The 20,012-nt window shown below is 52.7% G+C and overlaps 1 protein-coding gene across 2 annotated transcripts in view; it reads left to right on the plus strand.

Moving 5' to 3' along the window:
- LOC118232160 (plexin-B2-like) overlaps window positions 1–20,012 on the plus strand; it is a 107,902-nt gene that overhangs the window by 9,733 nt on the left and 78,157 nt on the right. The window lies entirely within an intron of this gene.

Genomic DNA, 20,012 nt, shown 5'->3' on the forward strand with positions numbered 1-20,012 from the left:
GTCGCGTGACTCCCCGCGACCCCCGACATGTCCCAGCCGCCCTATCAGAACGTGACCGGAGTGGGTTCACTGTATCCATGGCGATAAGGACCCCCCCCCCTTCCCCCTGAGGGGAGCTGTCAGATTTGCCTCCCAGCATTCCCTGGAGTTGAGAGGCCAGTCTGAGGGGTGGGGAAAGGGCGCAGGAAGTGGTGCGGTGTGCGAAACGGCCCCTGTCAGCTAATCAGCTCCCCTCTCTGCCACTTCTGGTATCGCGCGTCGCGTCGTGTGTCAAACACCAACTTGTGGGCTGAAGTGCTCCCTAAATACTGCGATGGAAGTGGCCGACTAAAAATAACCCTCCCTGTGTTGGGTCAGCTGGTTTTACATGGGAAAATGACTCCCGGTAATGCGGTTAACACTTTGATGGATCTGTCGAGTAACACATGGGGCCCAGGGGGGCGGGGTGGGGGGGTTAAATGTTTTGTTTTCCCGTCTATGGCAGTTGGACCATTTTCGGTGTTTTTGCTATGAATCTGTCTGTGCAGTTCTAGTGAGTGCTTTTTAATTAACCATCATCTTCAGCTTAAATGAAAAAGGCAAGGTTCCCTTTCTTTGTAAAGAAACAGGTAGGATGATCAGCGCTGTCTCTGTTATTTATTTTTTTATTTTTGTCCCGTCAGAGTCCAGGCACACACATTCTCTCTTCTTTGAATTTAATCCAAACTCCCTCAGGCCAGAACCCCACCTCCGTCCTGTCCTCCTTCGCCCCTCCCCCCCCAGGACCCGAGGGTACATGGCAGCACCACGGATCTGAGGGTCCCTCATAACGCAATCTGTCGGGTGATCAATAATGTAATTCTATCCGTGAGCAAGCATGTCTGGATCCAATCTCACCCAAGACTCTCTCTCTCTATCCCTATCTCTCCCTCTCTTTCTCTCTCTCTCTCTCTATCTAGCCATCTCTCTCTTTCCCCTTAACAAGGTGGGTGTTCTGCCCTTGGGCATAGGTGTGTGTGTGTGTGTGTGTGTGTGTGCGCGTGTGTATGTGAGACTACATGTGCGAGTGTGACTGCATGTGGCAGTCTGAGTGCATGTTTGTGTGACTGCGTGCGTGTGTGACTGTGTGCGTGTGTGATTGTGTGCATGTGTGACAGCATGCGTGTGTGACTGCGCGTGTGAGTGTGACTGCATGTGCGCCAGCGTGTGCGTGTCCCGTCTCTCCCCGATCAGAAGCCGGTCCGGGGCAGAGGTTATGGCGGGCGATGCTCTGATTGGCTGGTGGCGGTGATTCGGCGGCACACGCCCGCCGTGCGGAGCCTCCCTCGCCGTCCGGCCCGCGGCAGGGCCTGGCGCCGGCGACGCCCGGGGGTCACGGTCACACCTCAAGGACGCCACACCTGGTGCCGGATTAGATCCGCCCCCCTGCCTGTTTTTATTTAAATTAATATCCAAATAAACCGGGATTTGCATGCATTTCTTTCATTCCCACTGGAGGAAGAGGCGTTTTCTGATCTTTATTTTTGTTAGTTTAAGAAGTTGTATGGAAATGCCTCTTCGTAGGCCTGGCCTGATTCAGGTTTGTCGTTGCCGAATAATACGCGCAAACAAAGATGGAGTCCAGATGGAAACCGCACCGTCTCCCTCTCCAGGAATCCGGCCCGGAATTGTCTGTAATCGGCAGTATGGAGCGTTTCGGTTCCCCCCCCCACCCCCCCCCCCAGTCCCAGCAGAGGAGAGGCGGGATTGTGGAGGAGTTGGCTCGGGTCTGCCGAGTGTCAGTTCCATTAAGCGCCCGGCTGTCACCGGAGGCTGGCGGTGCCCAACCTGCGCCGCGGCAGCCCCTCTTCTGCGCCCCCCCCCCCCCTCACGCCCCCACCAGCTGATGCCTTCCGGATCCTTCTCCTGGCCTGTGAGATGCGTATCTCCCTACCCTGGCACTGGGGTGGGGGGGTGGCGTTTGTCTCGCCTGAGCTAAACGCTAGCGACGGGCGTAACGCGATTCTCCCAGGCTCCCTTTCGCCTGCAGATCTCGCCGCTCTCGCCCGCCGCGACCGTAAATCTGCGGCCGCCTCCGAAGAACCTTTCCAGAAAAAGGGCCGACGCGCCGCGCTCCGGCAGAGAGGCTCATGGGACCTCTGACTCGCCGAAGCTCTCCCCTCCTCCTCTCCGTTCCCGTGCGAACGATTCAGTGCGTTTCAGAGACTGTTTCAAAAACCGTGTAATTGTCGATAAGGTTTGTTTTTAATAGACACTTCCATTTGCACTAAATTGGATGCCTGAACAATGGCTTCCCCCCCCCCCTCCCGACCCCAACCCACCACCCCTTTTTGTCTTTAGCACAGAGTGAAACTGGCAAGTTTATGCCAGTCGTGGCATAATAACCAATCAGGGGCTTAATTAATGATGCCAGTTTGGAATGTCAATTAGATGGCTCCATCTGTGACAGGGTGCCAGGGAGAGAGGGAGAGACTACCGGAATTGATTGAGAGTGATTTGTATTGCACAGTTGTAATTATTTGTTGCGTTTGACATTTAATTTCGGGGACTGTTTTATTTATTTATGACATTTTTCTCCCCTCCCCTCATCAGCATTCTTCTCATTTTTTTGTGCAGGTTTATTTATGGCGCGGTATAAATAAGCGATAAATATAAGTCATTTCGCTGGGAACGGAGCCGGGGCTGGTTTATTTTGCGCTGCTTTGGGGTGTGTCCTTACGCCATCCGAGCAGGACGCGGCCGAACCGGGCCGGGTCGCGGACAGGAAGTCTCGTCTGCCCGGCTATAGCAGCTGTCCCCCGGGCTGCGAACATCTGTGCAGTCCTCCGCTGTCCTATAGCAGCAGTACTGTATGAAAATCACAGGGCCAATCACAGTGCATAAAATCAGCATAGCCAAATGAGCCATCTGGGGTCAGCCGTAGTTTAACGGTTAGGGAACGGAGCTTCTAAATGCGAGGATGCAGATTTAATTTTGCAGGGTTTAATTCAACACTGGCATTTTACCTCGAGGAAGGTATCCAGCTTTTTTGATCTATGGTTTTCCGGGACGTCGTCCTGGCAACCTCGCGCTCTCGCGAACGCTGACCCTGCAACACCGTCGGTCTCGGAGCAAGCCATCGGGCGTGTTCCGCTCGCTTATTTTCAGAGGTGGACAATCCAGGTTCAGAAAGTGAAAGTTCATCCCAGGATTTTGTTCCAGTCACCTGAATTTGCTAATGAGCACCATTCTTCAGCCAGGAGGTAGAGCTAAATCAGCTGGCTGAGTTCAGGGGGTGGATGAAACACATGGCAGGACTTTTACTTTCGGACCCCTGGGACGTCCACCTCTGCTTATTTTCCCTCCTTCCGTCTCGTCCTCATGTCCTTTCTGCGCTGCTTGGCTCCACCCAGCTGAGGAAAGGACGCGAGGAATCGAGGAAACGTGCATCAGACTGATGAAACGTCCTTCGGTCAAGCGTCGGTTTGACGCCACGCCAGTTACGGGCGTGGCACGTGGAGAGGTGGACCCACTGGTCGATTGTTTGTATGTCACGCGATCCAAAACATGCTTCCGCGAAGGATGCGCTCGTGTGTCCTTGCTGAAGCGTCCTCCAGGGAGCCTCCTAGCTCCTCACTCCTCCACGGAGCATTTATCGGGTTAGAGTGTCCTTAAAGATGGCGGACCTCGATCGATTTCCGGGTCAGGGGAGGACAGAGGAGACGAGGACGCATGAAGGCGATTGGAGAAAGCCCACTGTGCGAGTTTTCACCCCAGCAGTCATGTGACCACGGCTTCCGTGCCTGAGCCGGGGTTTGTGTTGTCTGTGCTGAAGAGCGTGTACACAGAGAGAGTTTTAAGAGTGTGTGCAATTGCACATACCCCTGCTGTGAACAGGTGGGGTGGGATGTGTTTTCTGCAGAATTTCTCAGTTGGAAGCGTTGTTCTGTTCTGTAGCTGGCAAATATTGCCTTTATGATGTCTCTTTTTTTTGTCGTTCCTCCATATTTTTGTTTTGTCGTTGGGCTTTTGTTTAAAAAATATTTAGCCATCAACATTGTTTTTTGTTTTCTTGAAAGAGCAAAGACAAAAATGGTGTGTTTCATGCCAGCATATATATATGTATATATATTTAACTTTGCCAAATTCACAGTCTGAATCTGAAAACACTTTCTTGCAAAGGAACCAATTAAAAATGTGCTTAGTCCCAGTGAGTAAGACACTTAATTAAGAAGAGAATGTGTTTTTTTTAACACAGTGAGTCACAGTCTCCTGTGTGAAAGCTGGTTGTTTTTGCACATGCCACTTTTTGCCATTTATTTGGGGGTGGGGGTGGGGGTGGTGATGGTGTGGTGAGAGAGGAGGTAGGAGGGGGTGGTGATGGTGGGGGGTGGGGGTGGGGGTGGGGGGGGTCGAGGGTGCAGTACCATATGAAAATCACAGTGCACCAAATCACCATAACCAAATGAGCCATCTGGGGTCAGCTGTAGTTTAATGGTTATGGAACGGAGCTTATGAATGCGAGGATGCAGATTTAATTCAACAGGTGGGAGTATTGCCATTTTCACGTCAAGGAAGTTATTTAAACCGGAATATCCAGCTTTTTTGATCTATGGTTTAAAAAAAGTTCCCCTAGGTAATGGAATCTGCTTAAACGAATATGCAAAAAGATTCTTCCTTTCTTAGCAGCCTGTCAAAAAAGAATGTATAAACAGGAGGAATATAAATAAATAAATCGTTGAAATGTCTGGTATTAAAAGCACGGAAATGAGGATTTTTGGGGAAACACGAGCGGCGGTATTTCGCTATTAGTCGAGCTAGCTCTGTGCTAAACTGGAGCGGTCGGGCCGGCCTCGGGCTGCCGGGAATCCGCGTGCGAAATGCGGATCTGCGGGCGCCGGGGCGTGAAAGGGAGAGCCCGCTTTGCCGCGGTTTCGCTGATGAGAACGTCAGGGCTGTCTCGGGAAGCCCGTCTCTGATGTATTCAAACTGCGCTGTGGAGAATCTGGCTTTTTTTTTTGCGGCTTTTTCTTTCCTCTTCCACTAGCTTAACTCCGCACTGCTATAAGTAAGACTTTACGGTTGATCGAGTCCCGGTTCGTCGCAGTGTGAGAAGCGGAAGTATTTATTGCAGGGGAGCCCCATTCCTGGGTGGGTTGTATCAGTTTCTGCCAACTTCCACACCAGCTTCAGCTATTAATGATGGAACTTGCATTTGTCCTCAACCATTTATGTAATCTGACACTTAGCTGCATGCATTGACCAGCTCATGAACAACAATGCAAGACTGTTATTTTATAAGTTGTTGTGGTCTGACCAACAAGTTGAACCAGCATCGTTCTATACTTACTGCTATTTGAGCCTAGACTGATATCGGGCTGGTCAACATCGATTTAACAGGACAACGCCCGACGCATAGCCAGCAAACAGACTTCTAATCTGGACTATTTCGGTGAAGGGGGAGCTGTATGAATAAGCTTTTGTGTGTGTTCTGTTACCTCTCTTGTCAAAGCCTCATACACAAAACAGTCCAGTGAAACCGGCTTGGTTCAATCACTGCTTTGAAGCCACCAGCCCAGAGTTCGACTTGGTTGTACTAGCCTACTTTTAGGCTTATCCCTGTACACACCCATGAAATCCTGCAGGTTATGGACAATTTTCTGTTTTTAATGTTTAGAACAAAATTATTCTTTCATATAATTACTCAGTTTGCTTGTATGAGATGCGTAGTTGAACATTCCTAAGGATCTTATAGAACAGTTTCCCATGTTTTACCAGCATCTAAAGAGTCAAAAGCATTTCTCTGACTCTGTCTCTCACTCTGCCTTTATCTCTTTCTGTGACACTCTCTCTATCTCTGTCTCTCTGACCCCTTTTCTCTCTCTCCTTATCTCTCGCTCGGCACCACTGAATGCAGATGAAATTAAGGATGCGCAGTCCCTGCCGAAGCAGGAGCTGGTCGGACGCGTCACGTGCGCTCGATGCTAACGACCGGGTTTCTCAGTGGCTCCTGGGGCCCTTGACCGCTGGCCAATCGAACGCGGCCCTGCGTGCGTGTGCTCGTTCCTGTGGAATGGACCCGCGTGTGTTCGCACGCGTGCGAGCGTACGAAGGGGCGTGAGCGTCGGGGTCGGGCCCCAGCGCGACGCGCCGCGCCACGGAACGCAATCGAGCGGCTCCGTTTGAGCGTCGCCATGGTTACTGCCAGTTTTTTCCCGCCAATAAGTGGGTGCTTAATAGTCTGTTTTAAGACTCTCTCTTAATAATCCTGATTAGCCTGGTTACGGAAGGATCGGGGAACGGTCTGTAATCTTGCGGAGCTGCTGAAGAGGCCCGTGCAGGTTGACGCCTTTTTTGGTGTCGTTGTGCATGATTCACAGGAATCTGTCAGGAAAATGGAAACTGCGTTTTTCGGTCTCGCTGGCAGAGAGGACAGTCACCGTAGTGGATTGGGGCCAAAATGTGTTTATTTATTTTATTTATTTAAATGAAGAATTAGTTTTGCTGAAAGGATGAGAGCGCACCAGCGAATGTGATAGCGGCTGCAACAGTCCACAGAGTAGCGGAGTCGGCCCGAATGGCTGCTGTGCTTCTCAGGCGGGTGGACGCGGCGTATGAAAGCGTCGGTACGCTGAAGGAGTCGGGCTGTGCGACGTCTCCTGAGCGACACCGCCGCGTCTGGAAATGTTCAGGCCCCCGCGTCCGCCGTGAGTCCCCGCGGTGTGGCCGCGTTTCACGCCTTAATGAAAAAAGTGTTTTCCTCATATCGCTTCTGCAAAAGCTCAAAACCGCTGTGTTTCTGTCGGTTTAACTGCCACCCCTACCCACTACCCCCCCCACCCCCCCCCCCCCCCATCCCCCGCCTGTCGGTGCATTGATCAGTGCAGCTTGTCAGAACGTGGCAGGAAACACCGTCCACCGGTCCTGTTTGTGCGGAAAGGGCATGAGTGTGTGTGTGTGTGTGTGTGTGTGTGTGTGAATATTATAAACATATAGAGCAGGGGTGTGTGCAAAAAAGGGTTTTCATTTTAGTCCAGCACTGCGCTGCCTGTTCCTGCTTATCACGGTCTTGATTGAAGACCATGAGTAGCTAATTAACTGAAACGGTGGCGTAGTGCTCGGCTAAAAACAAGAACCTGCACCCACGCTGGCTCTTTTCGGACAAGACTGAACACCCCTGATACACAGCAGTGTATTATTTTATATATATATATATATATATATATATACGTATGCCTATATTGTAGTCTGAGAATGGCAATAATTTGTTTCATTTTGTGTAGCCCATCAATAATAACACAGGAATGCATAATGAGGCGGGCAGGCCATTCAGCCTTTCCGGTCTCATCATCTATCAAAGCGCCCTGTCAGGTCTGGACTGGAGCGCCCAGAGGGTCTCCCGCGTCTGCTACACGGACCTGGCAGGCTGCGCGCCGGGCTGACAGCTCTCTGCGTGAGGAATTACTTCCTGATATTGGTATTTACCTTTCAGTGATTTCCACCTGCTCCCCCTTGTTCCACACTGACAGAACTCAACCTGAAAAATCCATTTGTAATTCACTTGTTGATGGTATGTTTTATTTTGGTTTACTGTGGTGTATTACATTTCCATATGAAGTTAGACATATATTGGGGGGGGGTTTGTAATCCCTGAGTGGGATAGGGGGTGGTTGGGGGGTTCTGTCTCGCACAGGCTCAATACCCCCCACCCCCCCACCTCCCCCGCCCAAAAACAGTGGGTTAGGGAGTGGGGCAAAGTCTCAGCAGTAAGAGATTGTGTTCTCTCTCTCCCTCTCCCTCCCTCTCTCTCTCTCTCCTCTCCCTCTCACTCTTTCTCATGCTTCCTCTCACGCTCCCTCAAACTGTCTCTCTTTCCATCTCTCACTCTCACTCCCTGTCACGCTCCCTCTCACACTCCCCCCCCCCTCTCTATCTATCTATCTATCTCCCTCTCTCTCTCAGTATTGAGTGACTGTTGGAGTTCCCATAGAGCCTCATTGTCCATCACACCACAAAAGGCACATGATGTAAGCTGTGAAATATCGATCCCGGCCCATTTTTGGAAGCTCGCTGGCTGAGAGCGCCCGAGGGCTGTCAGAATCCGATGCTGCCGGAAAAAAGCACAGAAGCGGGCTCGCCTGCGTCGCGCTCCCATTTCTAAAACAGGGGAGAAAATCGCTGTTTCCACCCCTCGCAGATCAGCGGAGTGTTTGTTTTCTTTTCCGAAGTACCTTGGATCGTTTCCCTGCGAGAAAAAAAAAAACCCTGGGAAATGCAGGCAGTTATGAAAAGAGATTGTGTGTGTCCAAATAAAAACGTTCCCTGGATTTGTTTACCTCAGGGGACTGACTGACAAGGCGCACGTTACCAGAACAATGTGAGTACTTTCCCAGAGGTTAGCATTCACACTCAAGTTTCCCCCCCATGAATGGCCTTAAAATGAACTTAAGTAGTTTATTGAAAAAAATATATATTTATTTATTCAGTAGGAATTGCACGTAGTCATAACATATCAGGAATTACGTCAACGTGCCACATGCTAACGCAGGCACGCGCTAAGCGATGACAGAGCTTCGCTCTATATCGGGAAACCGCTTTAAGCCGTAAACGTGCCTCAGAAAGACCCGCCCCAGCCCAGCCCCGCTGCGCTCGCGCTCGCCCGCGGTGTCACGGCTTTCGCGGTCGGCTCTCGGCGCGCGTCGATGTCGCTCACGTTATTATCTTCCGCCGTCACAAGCCGGTTCCGCTTTTTAATCGCCATGGCGCCATGTCTGAGTTGCGTACAGTGGACCGCACTGGACCCTTCAGATCTTAATCGGTCCCTAGCCCCCCCCCCGTGGGAGCGTTGAACATTGTCGATTTGTCTTTTTATATAGCGCCTTTCACCCCGAGGCGTCCCAGGGTTGATCTTGTTTTTTTTTTAAAAATGTAGCGCCTTTCGCGGCACCGAGGTGGTCCCAGGGCGCCGAGCGGCTAGAGTAACCGCCATCGCAGTGCGGACCGGGTTTGGCCGCGCCCATGCAGATTCGCGGATTCATAAATCCCGTTTCCCCGTTCCCCGGTCCAGTCCTGCGGGGGTCGTCCGATCATTTTTATTGTGTCAGCACTTATTGGACTGTTTCACCAGGTCTCCCGGCTCCCTGCCCGGGACGTGCCCCCCCCCTCCACCCCTCACCCTCCACCGCCCCCCCCCACCCCCACCGCCACCCCCCCACCCCCACCCCCAGGTCCGGGAGCCCTGTTTAGTCTGCGTCTACGCCTGAGCTTCTTACAGACCCCATCTGCCACGCTTTAATTAGTTTTGTGGGGCTCGGGGACTCTGCTGCAATCTAGAGTGTGTTAATAAGCCCCCCCCCCCCGCCCCCCCCCCCCCATGTTTTACAATGGCCGTTTATCCAGGGCCCGAGCATGCACTGCAGATTCATTTATCTCTTTACATAAACTCCATTGGGTGGGGCGCAGTGGACACACTCTCCCCCAGCCACCGACCTCCAGAATTATTTGGGTGCTTAACTGAAATGAGTTTCAGTTTCAGTAGGTCAGTTTCTGTTGTTTATTGCACATTTACTATTTTAATGTCACACCTGTAATGAGTAACTTCCTCTAAAATGTCTGGTAGAGCATATATACGCTAAATATGTTTAATCAGTTTTATTATTATGAATGGAAGGTGGAAGTCAGTCATGAAGTCAGTCCTGCCTTTGCTTGCTGATGGTTATGGTTAGGGTTTGAGTTTGGGTAGAGTTAGCTGGTCAGTGCAGTGCATTGTGGGAAGCTGCTCAGTGTGGTTATTGCATTGAGTCTACGACCTGCAATTCTGATCTGGTTCATCTGTACTATTGCCCTTTCATTGTGAAATTTTGTTTCACAATGATTTTGAGCGGTCTCTGATAAGGGCAGAGCCTGGTCCTTTGGCCGATGTCCCAAGAGCACTGGGTCATCCTGTGTTCTGGATGAGCAAAAATGATTACATTTGAATTATAACCTGAAACGGTGTGATATTATAATCTGAACCAGTGTGGTATTATTAATGGAAAATGTGATGATATAATCTGAAATGGTGTGATACTATAATCTGAAACGGTGTGATATCATAATCTGAAGCTGTGTGATATTATAATCTGAAACGGTGTGATATCATAATCCAAACTGGTGTGCAGGTTTCCCACGCTTCCCGGAAGACCTGGAATTGTTTAATGCAGTTTCCCAGTCATGGAATACTCATGGAAAATGAGAATTTCCTGAGTGTCCTGGAAAATAATTAGTTTTTCTGAAAAATATTTTTAGTGCAACTGTAGAAGCTAAGGTTAAAGTCTGCAACCACAATCTCACCCCCACCCCGCCCACACACACTCCCCCCTCCGCAACTGCAATCTCCTCATCCCTGCGATCGCAATCTATATTACAGTTGGTGGTCTCATGAAATGTCCTGGAAAAATAATATTTTGGGTTTTTGGGGGTGGGGTGGTGGGTGGGGGGATAGAAGGAACGCTGTAATCCGAAACGGGGCGGTGCTGAGTGCCTGGTGGCCGGGCGGCGTTTCCGAGGCTGCTGATTGGGTGTTTTTTAAGGACTGGCTCGCCGGCGGCGCCGGGTCTGTCGGCTCATTAGGGGCGGCCGCGCCTCCGGCGCTCGTCTGTCGCAGGTAGGGCCCGCCCCGGGAGGGGGGCGTGGGGGTGGGGGCCCGCGCGCACCCCCCAAACGCTCGCTCGGCGTCTCTCCGCGCCCCGGAGCCCCGCTAATTCGGCTGGGGGGCGCGGGGGAGCAGATGGCCGCACCGTGTGTTCCTCTCCCAGCCGCGCGTTCCGCCGCTGAAGGCGGGCGGCGGCGCCACCTGTCGCCAGGGAAACCAGGTGAGCCATTGTGTGCTAATAAGGCTCGGCAGAGTACCTGCGGGCGACGGGCAGGACAATGCTAGACTCTTCGGGAGGGGGGAGGGGGGGCTTCGGTAACTGATTCATTAGGACTGGGGAATGGACCAGTTTCTGGTGTCTGTGTGTGTGTGTCTGTGTGTGTCTGTATGTGTGTGTGTGTGTGTGTGTGTGTGTGTGTGTGTGTGTGTGTGCACGCCTGTCTGTCTGTCTGTCTGTGAGTGTGTGTGTCTGTGTGCACATTTGTGTGTATGTGCGCAACTGTGTGTGTGCGTGCGCTCGTGTCTGTGTTTGTGTGTGTGTGTGTGTGTGTGTGTGTGCGCGCTCGTGTCTGTGTGTGTGTGTGTGTGTGTGCGCTCGTGTCTGTGTGTGTGTGTGTGTGTGTGCGCGCTCGTGTCTGTGTGTGTGTGTGTGTGTGTGTGTGTGCGCTCGTTTATGTGTGTGTGTTTGTGTGTGTGTGTGTGTGCGCTCGTGTCTGTGTGTGTGTGTGTGTGTGTGTGCGCTCGTATCTGTGTGTGTGTGTGTGTGTGTGTGTGCGCTCGTGTCTGTGTGTGTGTGTGTGTGTGTGTGCGCTCGTGTGTGTGTGTGTGTGTCCGTGCGAGTCAGCGCTCAGAGATTTCTGAGGCTCGACCACATCAAAGAGAGAGGGGCCCTGATGAGAGGGAGCGATCTGCCATCTTGTCATTGTTGCGTGGTATCCGGGCCCGCGCGCGCGTGTGCGTGCGTGTTTGTTCTGCGCGTGTATCCGTGTCCGCAGCGCGTCTGCCTGCCGATTGATAAGCCTGGAGTCCCTGCCGGCGGCTGCGTCTGGGAAGCGGGAGCTGCTTACCGCGCCTGCCTCCTCCTTTCCAGATGGTTCTCTGCTGAAAGGGTCCTCTTCCTGCCACGCTCTCTTTCTCCCGCGCGTACGCTCGCTCTCTTTCTCCCGCGCGTACGCTCGCTCTCTCTCTCCTGTGCATACTCTCTCTCTCTTTCTCCCGCGCGTACGCTCACTCTCTTTCTCCCACTCGTACGCTCGCTCTCTTTCTCCCGCGCGTGTGCTCGCTCTCTCTCTCCCGCGCGTACGCTCTCTCTCTCCTGTGCGTACGCTCTCTCTCTCTCTCTCCTGTGCGTACGCTCTCTCTCTCTCTCTCCTGTGCGTGCTCTCTCTCTCTCTCCTGTGCGTACGCTCTCTCTCTCTCTCTCCTGTGCGTGCTCACTCTCTCTCCTGTGCATACGCCCGCGCTCTATCTCCCGCGCGTATGCGCTCGCTCTATTTCTCACACGCGTATGCGCTTGCTCTCTATCTCACACGCTCGCGCCCGTGTGCGTGCGTGATGGCGGCAGGCTGACCCGGTCTCTTCAAGGCCGGCGCGGCGGGGCTGTCCAATCCCGCGCGGCGATCGACTGGAGGGCGTCCTCTGCTTTGCATCGACGGGCAGTCGATGCCGGCGATAATCACAACACCAGGCCCCGCTAAGCGAACCTCTTATCTGAGTCCAACGCAAACGCGTTTCCGCTGGCCGAACAGGCTGCTCCTTACAGTGGCTGCATTCTCTCCGCTCTTTCCGGCTGGCTTGGTTCCACACGCACCTTTTAAGGCCGGAAACATACCCTCCATAAGTACGCCAACGCAAATGAGGCACTGCGCCAACGCGCTGCAAGCGCACGTCCTGGTTGTGCGTACTCAACGCGCGTTCTTATGTCCCCGTGGAGCTGATAAATCCGACACCTCAGTGAGGCCATCCGGGGCGGTTGTGAAAGACTGAGAGGAAGATGAGCACAAGTGGAAGAAGATCCGCTTCGTCCCGCTGTCGCCTGCTGTAGCGCCCCTCGCTGCGACGCTTGGCGCTAAAATTCACGCTCGCGGCGCGTCGAGGATTCCAGGTGACACGTTTCGGAACGCAGCCGTGCGCGAAATCGCCTGTAGCGTCGCTCTGGGCGTCTGCGTTCGCGCACGTACGCAGGGCGCGTTTCCGGCCTAAGACACCGCTTCCACTGGCAACCCTACATTCCATTCCAAAACACAGCCTCCACTCTGGGAGCGTTTTAGAAGTAGCTTTAATTAGATCAGCTCTTTGCTGAAAAGTGATGAGGTTGAAATGGAATTAAAATGGCTGAAAGGTGTTGTTTCGGTACCGCTGAGTGTGTAGTAGTGTGTTTTTCCCCTGTTTCCATGTGCTTAGGATAGTGTCATTGTGGTGAAAGAGAAGTCCGTCTGTCTGTCTGTCTGTCTGCCTGTGCGGTGCTGTGGTGTGGCGGTGGTGCCGCTCGTCTGACAGGCTGCTGGAGGGGCAGAAATGGCGGAGGAACGCGGGCGGGCCGTCGCCTGAGCGACTGACCTCCGCTGCCGTGGCGAAACAAAGCCTTCGCCGCAGACGAAAAAAAAGAGAGGGAAAAAAAAATCCCCGGAGGAATGGCCGGCATCCGTCTGTTTGTTTTTCCGGCCGCTCGGCTTCGGATGGAAAGACCCACAGACGACCGGAGGGGGAGAGAGACGGCCTACAACGCTGTTTTAGGAACACAAGTGTCTGCTTGTCCAGAGCACCTCAGAGAAGGCGTGCCGATCGAGCCTCAGATTAGCTCTGTATCCCCTAATGCCTAAACGGCGGAAACTGGTCCCAGATCAGCAGGGCTAGAGGCTTAATGAGTGTGAGCCTCGGGATCTTGGGGGGAGGAAGGCGTTTGTGTGTGTGCACGTGTGCGTGTGTGTGTGTGTGTGTGCATGTGTGCGTATGTGAGAGAGAGCGAGAGAGGGGGAGCTGTGACAGGTAGTTTCCGGGACGTTCTCCACATTTGGGGGCTCATTCAGACACAGCATGACAGACTCTCCATTCCTCCCTCTCTCTCCCTCTCCTTCCCTCTCTCTCTCTGTTTCTCATTCTCTTTCTTTCTCTGTCCCTCTCTCTCTCTCTCTCTCTCTCCCTCTCTCCATGCTCAGTAATTAATCAGAGGGGATTACAGACCTGCCTGCCAGATCCAGTTCCTGAAGTAAACCCTCTCCAACCCCCCCCCCCCCCCCCACACCCCACCCCAAAGCCTCAGAAAGCCATACATCACTTCTCCAGAAAGCGCCACACTGCAAAACATCCATCTGCACAGAGGTGTTCCGGGAAGGGCGAGCGAGCGGGGAGGAGAGAGAGTTTAACTCCTGGCCTGCTCCTGTCTTCTCAGCCGGACACTGGGGAGTCCTCCTCTGCTTGGGCCTGGCCCTTTGGCCTACTAATATCCCCTCCATCTCTCTCCCTCTCTCTCTCTCTCTCTCTCTCTCCCTCCCCCCTTTCGCCCTCTCCCTACTCTAATCTCTCTATCGCTCCCATCTCTCAATCACGCTCTGTCTCCCCCTCTCTCGTCTCTCTCTCTTTCTCACTATCGCTCTTTCTCCTCCCGTTTCTCTCTCTCTCTCATCTGTCTCTGTCTCTCTTGCCTCTCTCTCGCTGTCTCTGTCTGACTCTCTATCTCTCCCTCGCTCTCTTTTGCTTTCATTTATTTGCCCCCTCTGCTGTTTCAGCCTCTCTGTCAAATTCAGATGGATTTTTATTAGCTGGACAAATAAAGTTGTGTTGCCAAAGTACAGCAAGCAAGTTCACAAACATTAAAAGATATCTTACCCCACCCTCCTCCCCCCCTTATAGTAAGCACGTTCACAAACATTAAAGATATCTTACCCCCCCACCCCCCCCCCTCCCCTCGTCCTCCCTGATGAGCTCCTAAAACACAAGCAGAGCTCGGCGGGACCTCTCTGTGAATTCACAGCATGTCCTGCTCTCGTTCCCCAGGGTCTCGTTTCCCTGTTTGGGGCGCGCGGGCGTTCGCACACGGCTCAGTTTTAGAGCCCGCGCCCCCGCCGGGAGGGCGAGGGAGTCTCGGGGCGGCGATCTGTGCGAACCGAGAACCTTCCGTCAGCCCCCCGGAAAAAGCCTTTCCGAGCGGCTGGAACCGCTGCTGCGTTCCGCTTTGTGTTTGCTCAACATTTTTGACTGTTTTTAAATCTCGGTGCCTGTGCCAGAAAGTCGTTTCCTGTGTGGTATGAACTGCCGTGACGTTTGCGATCGTTTTATCAAACGCTCTATTAATAGCGTGTGGCTGAAAGAACGAAGCCGTCTGTTTGTCTGTCTGTCTGTCTGTGTGTCAGATATCTCATGAGCTCTGCCTGCCAGGCGGTAGCGTGTGACTCGGGGAGAGGGAAAAGGGGGGCGCGACCCCGAAGGTCAAAGGTCGCCAGATTTCGGCTCCGTTTAAAAGCCGGGGGGCTCCTCTGGGCTCCGCCTGGGTTCCTGTTTCTCATCGTCAGCCCCGAAATCACGGGGTCTCCTTGCTTTTCTTTCCCCTGTCTCCCTCCGCACAGGATGCCTGCGGTCTCGTTACGGGTCCCGCGTTAACCCAAAAACGCCCCCCCCCCCCCCCCCCGACGCGTCAGCTACCGAAGGAAGAACCCGCTCGCAGGAAAAACACTCCTGTTTTCTTCTTCTCCCCCTCAGTGTTTTGTCAAATGATTCTCCATTTAAGCTCATTAAATGTTTCCAGCAGAATTGGAAATCAATGGGGCATGGTCGTGTGAAATAACTTTGTTTTTTCCTTCCCCCTCCCCCCCCCCCCTTCTTCATTCTAATTTTCCCTTATCTATTATTGCATCTCTCCTCTCTCCGGTTTGGAAGGGGAACGAGGCGCCGGGGAGATGAACAGAGAGGCTGAGCTCTGTCTGCTTTCTCTAATAATCTGAAGGTTCGAGTGTGGAATGCGGGTTCTGGCCCTGGTTGCTTGTCCTGCCTGGTGTCATTATTTTCTGTTTGACTATACCGCGTCTGGATTGTTCAGCTCTTTGGCACAAAACGTTCATTCTTTCAGTCGACCTTGGTGGTTTAAAAAAATGTTTTTTTTAAACATTCCAGGAGTTGTTCAGTGAGTCAAAGTAAAAGAGAAAGAAGGAATAACAGAGGAAGAATGAAGAGAGGAGAGAGACGTTAAGTCTGAGGTCCCTGTTTCTCAGGTAGAGAACAGGTGGCAGAGAGAAAGAGAGAGAAGGCGTAAGAGGGAGAGAGATACAGCAAGAGACAGCATCAGGGCTGTTGGGGTTGTTTGGGTGATAGCCCTTGTCTGTTGCTGGTTATAGTCCCGGTTTGATGATGTCAGCAGAGCGGTGCTCAGCCTGACCAAGGGGACCAGATCAGCACCTTCTTCCAATTACTTACAACTGCACTGCTGGGGCTGATCTTCACCTCCCTTCTCTTTCCCTCTGTGGCCAGCTGCATCTCTTTCTGCCCCCCCTCTCTCACTCTCTCTTTCTCTCTCTCACTCTTTCTCTCTTTCTCTCTATACATTTACACTTACGTTCAGTCATTTAGCAGATGCTCTACATGTGTAAAAATATGCATATATATGTCTCTCTCTCTCTCTCTCTGCCCCCGCGTTTCTCTCTCTCCCTCATACTCTGCCCTCAGTTTTTCTGTCTCTCCCTCTCTCTCTCTGACCTCGTCTTTTCTCTCTGCCCTCCCTCGCCTTTTCTCTCTCATCTCTCTCCCCCCCCCCCTTTCTCTCCCTCCCTGTTTTCTCTGCGCTCGTTAGGCTGTCCTGTCCTCACCTGGCCCGTCCGAGCCCCCGCCGTCACAAAAGCCGCGCTCAGCGTTCTCGGCCCCTGCAGCTGCGGGACTCCGACTGGCACCTCTGACATCGCTCCCGCAGAACGCGCCCCCCCAACCCCCCCGTCCCCCCCCCGTCCCCCCGTCCCCCCACGCCCCCGCCGCGCCCGGTTATCGCACGGCCCCCGGCCCCGGGGCCCATTGTTTGGGATAATGGATGTGGTCACACAGACGCCCGGCGTTGGGGACTATCAGAGGAGTAATCTGAGGTCTTGAGTGGCCCGTGATGAATTGCCGCCCCGCCGCTGCATCCCTGCGATCAATAAAAGCCCGCCGGCTCCCAAATGAGCCGCGAGCGCCGGGCTCTCCGGCTGTCCTTTAGAGCCCCCGCCGCCGCTCCTGAACTTTCCATGCCCCCCCCCGCCCCCCTTTGGCTGAAATGAACAATTGATCTTTACCCTCCGTTTCTCTCTCTAAATGGCGGCTGTTGGTGCCGAGCCCAGGCCGGCGGCGGAGCGGGTTCGCGGGTTGCCGGGGGGGACGGCCGGGGCTGAGCGGCGCGGCGCGGCACTGCTTTAGAGCGACGGAGTTCAGCGGCGTGTGAAACGCTGCCCTCGCCAATCAGTCTCTGTTCGGCTCGCTGAGGTCATCCACCGCCGTGTGATCTCTGCTGTACCGCTGGAACATGTACACACACACACACACATATACGCACACATACACACGCATGCACGCACACATACACACATACACAGACACACACACAAAGAACAGACACACACGCACCTCTGCTCAAAAACATTCACATGTATGCACACACACACAGAACAGACACACGCACCTCTGCTCATAAACATTCGCATGTATGTACACACACACGCACACACACACACACACACACACACACAATCACGTGCTAACCTGCACATACACATTAGCACGTATGCAGCACATACACACTCATGCGCATTCACATGCATACGCATATACACACACACCCACACACACCCCAGGCCATTTCTGTGTGGTCGTGAGATCAAACTCCGAATCATGAATCTTCAAACAAACCTCAAAAACCTTGAATTGTAATCAGATGTCGTTTACTTTTTTTCCCCCCTCTTCTGTATAATTTAAGAGCAAACTTGCGCTTTGATTAATTAAGTCACCTCCACACTTCCTCTCCGCGTCCCCCGTTTCCTGGGGAAGCGCAGACGGAGGCCGTGGCCTTGTCAGCGTGCAATCATTTTCATCGCCGCGGCGATGCGGCGAAGATTATAAAAGGCGAGCCGCTCTCTGCAGGCCTGAACCTGTTTGAGCACCGGATTCCGCTGCTTTTTTGAAAGCAGGCGGCGGATAAAAATTCGTAAACGGCTGAGAAAGCGTGCAGCGGATCAGATGCATTTTTTAAAATGTCTGCGGTGTGATTGGACCGGATGGCCTGGTTGGTTGGTTTTTAATTACCCTTTCCGCCATGCCTGGTTTCCTGTTCAGTTCGTGGTTGGTCACACCAAAGATGCTCGGTGCTCCGCAGATGCTCAACTCCGGCGGTCGTTTTTGTCTTCTCCGCTTCTTGACTATTCAGGGATCCTGTGGATGGGGGGTGGCAGTTCCTGTTATGACGCAGAAGCAGCCTGTTGCCATAGCCCTATGCCCGGGCGTGCCTCTTCGGTTGTTTTCACATACGGTTCTTTAAAAATGAACCAAATTCGGTTCTTTTGAAAGTGAATCGGCCGCAAACGAACTCAGCCTTTCTGTGCGCTCACGTTGCAAGTGGACTTTGAAGAGGGCTCCGCTCTCTTTCTGGCCCACTCGAGCGCTGATGAGCTCTCCGGCCACTCGAGCGCACAAACAGCTCCTTCAGAACTCCGAGCCCACCGCCTGCCTCATTGGATCATGGGAAGGGGGAGACATAAGTACGCTTTAACGGCAAGCTTTATGCCAGTTTTATGTCCTGACGGAACGCGCGCCTAAAAATAGGCAGCCATTTTTTTTTTCACCGTTATGACATAAATTGCCGCGCATTTAAATCTTTTTCCATTAACGCGCACTTGTGTACCACTTATGTCAACCCCTGATTATGGGTAATTTTCTTCGACATAGCCCCCGCAGATGTGTTTATCATTTGGTTTGCGCTACATTTAGAGGAAGCTGACGGAAGACGAGCGCAGATTTATTCAGACGGTACATTCGCCCCAACGCCGCCGGCAGCCGCTCTGCCGTTTCCTTTTTAGCCAGGTACGCTCAAGAGTCCCCGCAGCTGCGTAGAATCAATGCGCGGCAAGCGTCGAGGTATTAAAGTGCAGAGCGAGAAAAAGCGGACTGGGGGCGCTTCGTGTTCGCAATGCACAAATTAAGCAGACCTCCAAGAAGAACCGCCTCCTGAGGTGGTCTGCGTTCGGCTCGTTTCAGAAAGGCCTCAGTTCGTTTGGCATGTTGACACATGCATAAAAAAATGCTGAGTCATCAGTCTGATTCCGCTTGAGATGCTGAAAGGAAACAAGTGTGAAAACACCCCCAATACATTCTGAGAAGATGCAACAGGTTTTATAACACTGTGTGGTTTTTTTTTTTTGGTTTGTCATTTTGGGTCGATCTTCCGACTGCTGGAGCAGAGCCCTGGTAAGCCTGCAGTCAGCTCTCTCTCTCCTCGGAAAGAAGCGAGAAAGTGTAGAAAAGATTCGAGAACTGGGCTTGCAACGTAAAGGTTGCAGGTTCGATTCCCAGGTAGGCCACTGCCGTATACTTACCTTTAAAGGTCCTTAACTGCTTCAGTAAATTCAAGTTAAGCACCTGTAAGGATAAGGTTACCTGTATTTCTTATGTAAAAATGTGAAGAAGCTGTGTTGGTTGCTCTGGACAAGATTGAGCTAAATACCTGTAGTGTAATGTAGAGAGCAGGCTTGGATGGAGTAGGTTGTGTAATGGGTAAGGAACTAGTCTTATAACCTAAGGTCACTGGTTCGATTCCCTGGTAGGACACTGCCACTGTACCCTTGAGCAAGGTACTTAACCAGTATATATAGTGTATCAGTATATATCCAGCTGTATAAATTTATGCAATGTAAATGCTGTGTAAAAGTTAAGTCGCTCTGAATAAGACTAGGCTAAATGCCTGTAATGCAATGTGATGTAGAGAGCGTGGGTGGAGTGGGCTGTACTGGTCCCAAAGCAGGAAAGGATAAGCAGTTGTGTCATATGGCAGGACTGGGACAAAGTGTCTCTCTCTCCTTCCCTCGGTGAAGTCCCTTCGCTCTCAGCGTATCTCTCTGCTCCATCGATCTGCGGGGGCGGCGTGACTTTAAAGCGACGGCAGCCAATCATAAACACCGCCTTTCATCACTCCCGCGGCGGCATAATTCTTCATTTCTCCATCGTTATTTCCTTTCCCCCTCACCTGGCGTGCGTTTCCCCCGCTCCGCTGTGAAGCGTTTTTTTGTGTTTTTTTCCCTCAGCGCGAGCGGCAGGTGGGGGTTTTTTTTCCGGCGCGAGAGCGTTCGATAGACCCGCGGAGCCGCCCCGCCCCCCGCCCGCCCCGCGCGCTCCGGCGGGAGGGGTAATGGATTACGCGTCGATATTAAGCGCGAGAGCCGCGCTAACACCCAGCGCCGACGCTGCGGGCGGGCGG

This window comes from Anguilla anguilla, chromosome 7 (genome assembly GCF_013347855.1).
Source record: "Anguilla anguilla isolate fAngAng1 chromosome 7, fAngAng1.pri, whole genome shotgun sequence".
Classification (NCBI taxonomy): domain Eukaryota; kingdom Metazoa; phylum Chordata; class Actinopteri; order Anguilliformes; family Anguillidae; genus Anguilla; species Anguilla anguilla.